Source organism: Chrysochloris asiatica, unplaced genomic scaffold (assembly GCF_000296735.1).
Source record: "Chrysochloris asiatica unplaced genomic scaffold, ChrAsi1.0 scaffold00333, whole genome shotgun sequence".
Classification (NCBI taxonomy): Eukaryota; Metazoa; Chordata; class Mammalia; order Afrosoricida; family Chrysochloridae; genus Chrysochloris; species Chrysochloris asiatica.
The window spans coordinates 2119049-2127506 of NW_006408851.1; positions in this window are offsets into that span (position 1 = coordinate 2119049).

Genomic DNA, 8458 nt, shown 5'->3' on the forward strand with positions numbered 1-8458 from the left:
GGCACTTAACAACAACAACAACATCTTAAAGAAAGTCCTGTGCAAAGTAATTGAAATCTGACTTTTTCCCCCCCTTCTTTCAGAACCATAGAGAGATCCAAGTATCATGGGGCATATGGAGTAAATCTCAAGTGGATTCAGTGGGACACCAGGGAGGAAATTTTTAGATAATCCCCAAAAGACATGGAATTACGATTTCAAACATAGTCATTAGTCACAATCTTAAGCACTGTACAGCTGTGTGCCCTTAGACAAGTTACCTAACCTTTCTTAACCTAATTTTCCTTGGACAGATTCTTTACATTTTCTACATTTTCTTTATTATAGATGACAATAGTATCCTCATATGGTTGTGGTAAATTTTGAACAAAATAACCCATGAAGGTACTAAACTCCATGTCTGAAATATAGCAAATGCCTTTTAAATACAGTCATTGTTTCTATAGTTGCTAATGTAATACTGTTGTCTAAGTATTCCTTTCCAGAGGTTTCCATACATGACGTCAGAAAATCTGATGGTGATGGATTGTCACTTCTTTTATAATATTTGTTGACAATGTGAAAATATCTTAGTTACAATACAGAAGAAATGTCACAGAAGTTTCTAATATCTTCACAGGTTTCTTCTGTTTGCAGAGAATTATTACGTTGATTTGAGAACACCATCTTAAGTTCTAGGACAGTTTTGCTTGAGCTTTTGGGGAAAGAATGATGTCAAAACTGTTTATTTGGTTGAAGCTGAGAGTTCAGAAAGCTCAGGACTGAGAAGCAAGGGGAGAATATACTAAATTCAAAGTGTTAAAGAAATGTTAGTTTGCTTTTGGCCAGTGGGTGTAACTGTGTTTTTATCAGTTAAATGCCTCATATGGAACATACTTTCCAAAGAATTTCTTTAAAAGTTCCAGCAAGACTAGACCTCTGGTCACCACCATCCTCCCAGTTGGACAGGAATAACCCTCTGAGCAGAGCAGACACCAACCAATTCATGAAAAGTTCTAGCTTGAAGTTGTACACAATTAACTAATGTTGGGGAGTGGTTTGAACATAGGACTCAACAATTACCTTGTATAAAAATTTTGTTTTAGATTAATAGTTTATGTTGTTTTTGTGTAGTGCCATAGAGTTGGTTCCGACCTATAGAGACCCTGTATAGGGTTTCCAAGGAGCAGCTGTTGAGCTTGAACCGCCGACCTTGCAATTCAAATGGCTTTAGCAGTCTGGAGCATTAACCCACAGCACCACACCAGGACTCCTTATAGTTTATAGGTCCTGAGAATGTTATGAGTCCTGGTGACACTGGAGAATAAGCACTGGACTGCTAACCACAAGGTGCAGTTCAAACCCACCAGCTGATCCTTGGGAGAAAGATGAAGCTTCTGTAAAGACTTAAAACCTTGGAAACCCTATGCAAGGTCACTACAAGTCAGAATCAACTAGATGACAGTGGGTGGAGAATGTTATAGGACGTTTGGAGTTAAAGGACTCACCTACTGAGAGCCAAAATGTCAGTGGTTCAACCTACCAGTGGCTCTGTGGGATAAAGATGAGGCAGACTACATCCATAAAGATTTATAGCCTTGGAAACCCTATGGGGCAGTTCTTACTGTTTTACAGGGTCACTTTGAGTTGAAATTAACTCAACCAGAGTGGGTTTGGTTTTGGTTTGGGAATGTTACGTGTTTTGTTTTAAAGCGATGTGGTGAACACAAGTTTTATTTGATAAATTCTTTTGCAGTTTCTTATAATTGGTACTCTGAAACTGCCTGTAAAGATTAGTTATAAAATCATCCCTTGAAGGCTACGTGTCTGAATAGAGTATTTGAAAGAAATGCTGGCTGACTTTTGCCACCTAGTGGCAAAATGCTGCTAACTTTTGCCACATTGGGTGACTGCACCTGTGTAGTATAGACCCCATAATAGACGACTATTTTCATTTTCAGATGAAAGGGGAAAATAAACCAAACATCCTTGCACTAGTGCTTTTCAGTATATAAAGGACCTTCAAAAAGTTTGTGAAATTGGAGTTAAAAGATAAAAATAAAAATATAAACTTTATTTCTCAACAATCTCCATCAAGATCAAGACAATTAAAGTGATGATACCAGCCATTTAGCCCATACCTAAAGAAATGAGGGTCCTAGGGATTTAACCATGTCAATGCAGTCCTCCTATATTATTAACTGAAGAAAAATGGATGCCCTTGAAAGATTTTGGAAGATTACAAAACAAAAATAAGTTGGACCAGAGATGGAGGGAGAGACGATGATGTGGAGAGATGGAGTAGCTGGGGACTCTGGACTCAGGGAAGGAGAGGGGCTGTGTGCTGATGGGGATGGGGGGCGGGCTTGCAGGATGTGCCCTTTGTTTGTTTGAATGGTTGTATACTCCTGAGTGCTTCAGTGTACATAAAAAAGCAACAACAAACAAAACAGACGGAATGGAAGCAAATGCTGTTGAATAATGATGCATAGAGGGAATTGTAGTCATTGCAATGAAATGAAATACGATAGGATGAATGTAAAGCTGATGTTCTCCCATGTAAACTATCATCTGATTCACAATAAAAACTTAAAAAAATAAAAATAAAAAGAGTCAAATCAGGACTATAATGTGGATGCCTATTGATTTCCCAAAGACACTCTAACAAAATTGTTCTTTGATGGGAGGAACGAGCAGGAACATTATCTTAGTGGAGAAGGGCTGTCTGGTAAAGCTTTCCTGAGTGTTTTCCTGCTACAGCTTTGGCTAGCTTTTTCAGATCATTCTTATAATAAGCAGATGTTACTGTATTTTGACTCTCCAGAAACTGAACAAGAAAAATGTCTTGAGCATCCCCAAAATCTGTTGCCATGACCTTTGCTCTTGACTAGTCCATTTCTGCTTTGACTGGACCACTTCTACCTCTTGGCAGTTATTGCTTTAATTGTGCTTTTGTCTTCATGATCATGCTGACAAAGCCATGTTTCATCTTCTGTTACAGTTCTTCAAAGAAAGGCTTTAGGATCTTGATCCCACTTGTTTACAACTTCCATTGAAAGCTCTATTCTTGTCTGCAGCTGATCTGAGTTCAACAGTGTTGAACCCAAGTGAAAAATCTGCTCAATTTTAATTTTCCATCAGAATTGTGTAAGCAGAACTGGTTGTCTATGGTATTGACTATTGTTTCTGTTGTTAATTATTGGTTTTCTTCAATTAGGGCATGAACAGGATTAATATTTCCCTCATAAATTGATGTGGATTGTCTGTGGTTGCGGGCTTCATCTTCAACATCATTTCATCCCTTCTTAAAATGAGTTATCCATTTGTAAACTGATTTCTTTAGGGCACTGTCCCATAAACTTTTTGTTAAAAGCATCAATGGTACCACCATTCTTCTAACCAAGCTTCACCATAAATTTGATGCTTGCTCTTGCTTCAATTTTAGCAGAATTCATGTTTGTCTGATAGGGGCTCTTTTCAAACTGGTATCTCATCTCTCTTATTGCCTCAAATTAGATCTTGTTCAGACATGTTATAACAAGTTGTTGTTAAGTGCCATCAAGTTGGTTTCTACTCATAACAACCCTATACAGGGTTTCCAAGGAGCAGTTGGTAGATTTGAACTGCCAACCTTGAGGTTAGCAGTCCAGCGCTTACAGCACTATACCAGGACTGTAACAAATTAGTAAGTTTATTTTGGTGAGGAAACAAAATGAAATCCACACGTAGGTTTTTCATAATGAGCACTTTCTATGAACTTCTTGAAAACTCTCATATATTTATTCTCAGTCCTATTTATGTTCACTGGACTGGTAACTGCAAGATTGGCAGTTCAAACCCACCAGCTGCTTTCCTCGGACATCCTATACAGGGTCACTATGAGTCAGAACTGACTCAGTGGCACACAACAATAACAACATACTACTACTTTATACTTGATTTAAGGAATCCTGGTAGCACAGTGGTTAAAACATTCTTCTGCTAACCTGAAGGTTGGTGATTCAAACCCACCAGCTGCTCCATGGGAGAAAGTTGTGGCAGTCTGCTTCCATAGAGATTACAGACTTGAAAACCCTATGGGGCTGTTACCTTCTGCCATATTGGGTTGCAATAAATTGGAACTGATTCAATGGTACACAGTAACAATATATTAGACATAAAAGGATCTCTGATGGTACACCAGTTAAGTGGTTGGCTGTTAACCCAAAGGTCTGCAGGTTGAACCTTCCCAGGGGTTTGAACTCCCTCATAGGTTTGGACCTACACAGTCACTCTGTGGAAGAAAGGCCTGGTGATAAGCTTCCTTAAAGAATACAGTCCAGAAAACCCTATGGGACTCTTCTAATGTTACATGGAGCCACTATGAATTGAAATCAGCTCAATTGCAAATAGCAACAACATATATTTTATATACATAATTTTAATGATGCTTTCACATACATTAGCTCATCTGATCCTGACAACAATCCTGTAAGCTTATCAGAAAAGAATTTAGTATCTTTATTTTGCCAATTACAAAACAAGTCCCCAAAATGTTAAATAAATTTCCTAAGGTTAGAGTAGAAAGCTCCTGGATATAAAGATCCTTTGTTCTTCTCAGAATCCTCTTTCCCTCCACTTGAAAAATATGGAAAAGAAATCAGACTGATTGTATCTTCCACTTAGTAATTAATGACTGCAATGCAAGATAGACTGGATGAGCTTGATATCAGAGTTTTCAAACTTTATTTTATCCTGTCTCCCTCAAACTATTGTGTTAAATTTGGCTAACGGCAGGAGAGATAAAATGCTCGGCACCTAATACTTTGTTGTTGCTATTAGGTGCCGTCTAGTTGGTACTGGCTCATAATGAACCTATACACAACAAAATGGAACATGTGCCAACCTCACAATTGTTGCCATGCTTGAGCCCATTGATGCTGCCACTGTGCCAATCCATCTTATTGGGGTTTTCCTCTATTTCTCTGACCCTCCACTTTACCAAACATGATATCCTTCTCCAGGGATTGGTCCCTCCTAATAATGTGTCTGCTGTGCATAGGGTCGCTATGAATCGGTACCGGACTCAATGGAACATAACAACAAAAATAATATGTCTGAAGTATGAGAGATGAAGTCTGGCCATCCTGGCTTCCAAGGAGCATTCTGGCTATACTTCTTCCAACACAGATTTGTTGTTGCAGTCCAAGGTACTTTCTCCACCCCCCCAATGGTACTTTTAATATTCTACTCCAACACCATAGCACAAATGCATGAATTCTTCTGTGGTCTTCCTTATTCACTGTCCAACTTTCACTTGCATACGAGGTAACTGAAAATACTATGGCTTGGGTCAGGTGAACCTTAGTCATCAAACTTACATCTTTGCTCTTGAACACTTTAAAGAGGTCTTGTGCAGCTGATTTGCCTAATGCAATATGTTGTTAGATTTCTTGACTGCCGCCTCTATGAGTGTTGATGGTTGATCTGAGCAAAATGAAGTCTTTGACAACTTACATCATTTCCCCATTTATATGTTGCTGTTGTTAATGGCTGTCGAGTCAATTCCAACTCATAGTGACCCTATATGGGGTTTTCCAGGAGCAACTGGTGAACTTAAACCGCCAACTTTGTGGTTCAAACCAACCTTGCCGTCCAGTGCATTAATCTGCAGCATGTTTTTTATAGGTACAGTGGTGAGGACTTTTGTTTTCTTTACATTAAGTTGCAACCCATACCAAAGGCTGTGGTTTTTTATCTTCGTATGTATTTTAAGTCCTCTTCACTTTCAGCAAGCAGGGTCGTATCATCTGCATATGACAGGTTGTTAATGAATCTTCCTCCTATTCTGATGCCATATTTTTCTTCATATAACTAGCTTCTCAGATTACGTACTCAGCATATAGACTGAATATATATGGTGAAAAATTACAACCCTGGCCCATTCCTGTCCTAATTTTATACCATCTGCTTGAACAACTGTCTCTTGTCTATGTACAGGTTCCTTGTGAGCACAATTAAGTGTTCTGAAATACTCAGTTCTCCACAACATTGTCCATAGTTTGTCATGATCCACACACTCGAAAGTCTTTGCATAGTCAATAAAACACAGGTAAACATTTTTATGGTATTCTCTGCTTTCAACCAATATCCATCTGACATCAGCAATGATATCCCCTTGTTCCACATCCTCTTCTGAATTGGGCTTGAATCTCTATCTATGTACAGTTGCGGCTTTCAATTACCTTTAGCAAAATTTTACTTGCATGTGATATTAATAATATTGTCCCATGATTTCTGCATTCTGTTGAGTCACCTTTGGAATGGGCACAAATATGGATCTCTTCCAGTCAGTTGGCCAGGGAGCTGTCTTCCAAATTTCTTGGCATATATAAGTGAGTACTACCTCCAGTGCTTCATCAGTTTGTTGAAAGATTTCACTTTATATTCCATCAATTCCAGAGCCTGGTTCTTTGCCAATTCCTTCAGTTCATCTTGAGCTTCTTCCTTCAGTATCATTGGCTCTTTATCATATGCTACTTCTTGAAATGGTTGAATATCGACCATTTCTTTTTGGTACAGTAACTTTGTGTATTCTTCCCATCTTTTTTTTTTTTTTTTGATGTTTTCTGCATCTTTTACTATTTTGCCTATAGAATCCTTCAATAACGAAAGCCGAAGCCTTAACTTTTTCTTCAGTTCCCTCAGCTTGAGGAATGCTGAGCATGTTTTTCCCTTTTGGTTTTCTAACTCGAGGTCTTTGCACATTTTGTTATAATATTTGACTTTGTCTTCTCGAGTTGTCCTTTGAAATTTCCTTTTTCCTCCACATTTCTTCCATTTGCTTTAGCATCTCTATGCTGGAGAGCAAGTTTCAGAGTCTCTTCTGACATCCATTTTGGTCTTTTCCCTCCTTCTTGCCTTCTTAATGACCTTTTGCTTTCTTCCTGTATAATGTTCTTGTCATCCCATAACTCTTCTGGTCTTCAGTTTTTAGTGTTTAATGCATCAAATCTGTTCTTCAGATGATATCTAAATTTAGCTGGGATATGTTCAAGATCATATTTTGGCTTTCATGGAATGTTTTAATTTTCTTCAGCTTCAGCCTGAAGAAAATGCATGTAAGTAATTGATGGTCTCTGGCCTTGTTTTGGCTGATGATATGGAGCTTTTTCCACCATCTCTTTCCACAGATGTCTGCATTAGCTTTGATCTTACTTAAAAGACTTATGGAAAGGTCAGCAATTTTAGTTAGCTGATCTAAACAAAAGTTTGTGTGTGTGCGTTTTAGTATGTCTTCATCCCAATGAGGTAAGTGTATCACTGAACAAACTTGTCTGCAATCGTCCACTGATCACAGAGACATGTTTAAACACATTTTATTTGTATGTAATAAACCTATGCATGTATGAGCTGGAATACTAGTAGCAATATTTCTTGACTTACCCTACTACAATAGATTTCTACTGTAGAGACAGACAGTGTAAACCACTAAAATATTTATTACTAGTGGAGTAGTAGCAACTACTATAAAGTAGTATGTGAAATTATGAGTTGAAGATTTTTCTGTAAAACTGAAGGAATGTATATGATTTTTTTACAAACTTTTTATTGGAATTGAGTAAAGGGTTACAAAGCAGATCATCAGTTTTACATTTATCAAATCATATACTCTGCTTCATTTCACAATGATTGCAATCCCTCAATATACCATCAGTTAGCAGAATTTACCTCCATTTCATTAATTCTTGCACTCCTCTGTCTCCTACAACCTTCATCTTTCCTCTGCCAACTTCTTTTACTGTATATTGCCTGCCCTGTCACCCATATTAACATGTGTCTACTCTGTAGCCTCCTCCAGCCCAATGCACACTAACCATCATAGAATGTTTCATTTAAAAAAAAAAAAATTTCCTAAATTTTTTACAACAGTGGTCTCATACAATGCTTATCCTTTTGCGATGACAAATTTCACTCAGCATGATGTCCTGAGCATGTTCTGATGCCATGATGTCATTCATGTTCTGAGGTGTTTTGCAGATATGCATACTATCCCACTGTGGGTATATATCAAAGTTTATTGAACTGCTCTTCAGTTGATGGACGTTAAGGCTATTGTGAAAGATCGAGTCATGTCACAGCTCATATTTCTTGAGAATATACACCTAATAGATCTTTGGGTGCTATGGTATTTCTGATTTTCAACTTTTATGAGAAAGCACCATATTATTTTCCACAGTGGTTGCACCATTTTACAGTTCTATCAGCAGTGTAGGAGTGTCCTGGTCTCTTCATATCCTCACTAGTATTTGTTGTTTTAGATTTTTTTGAACTTTGCTACTAATGCTGGAGTAAGATAATATTTCATTGTTGTTTTGATTTGCATCTCTCTAATGACTAGTGATCATGAGCCTATCTTCATATCTGTGCTGCCCACCTTAATGTCTTCTTTGGTGAAGTGTCTGTTCATGTCCTCTGGCCATTTTTTTTTTTTTTTTTT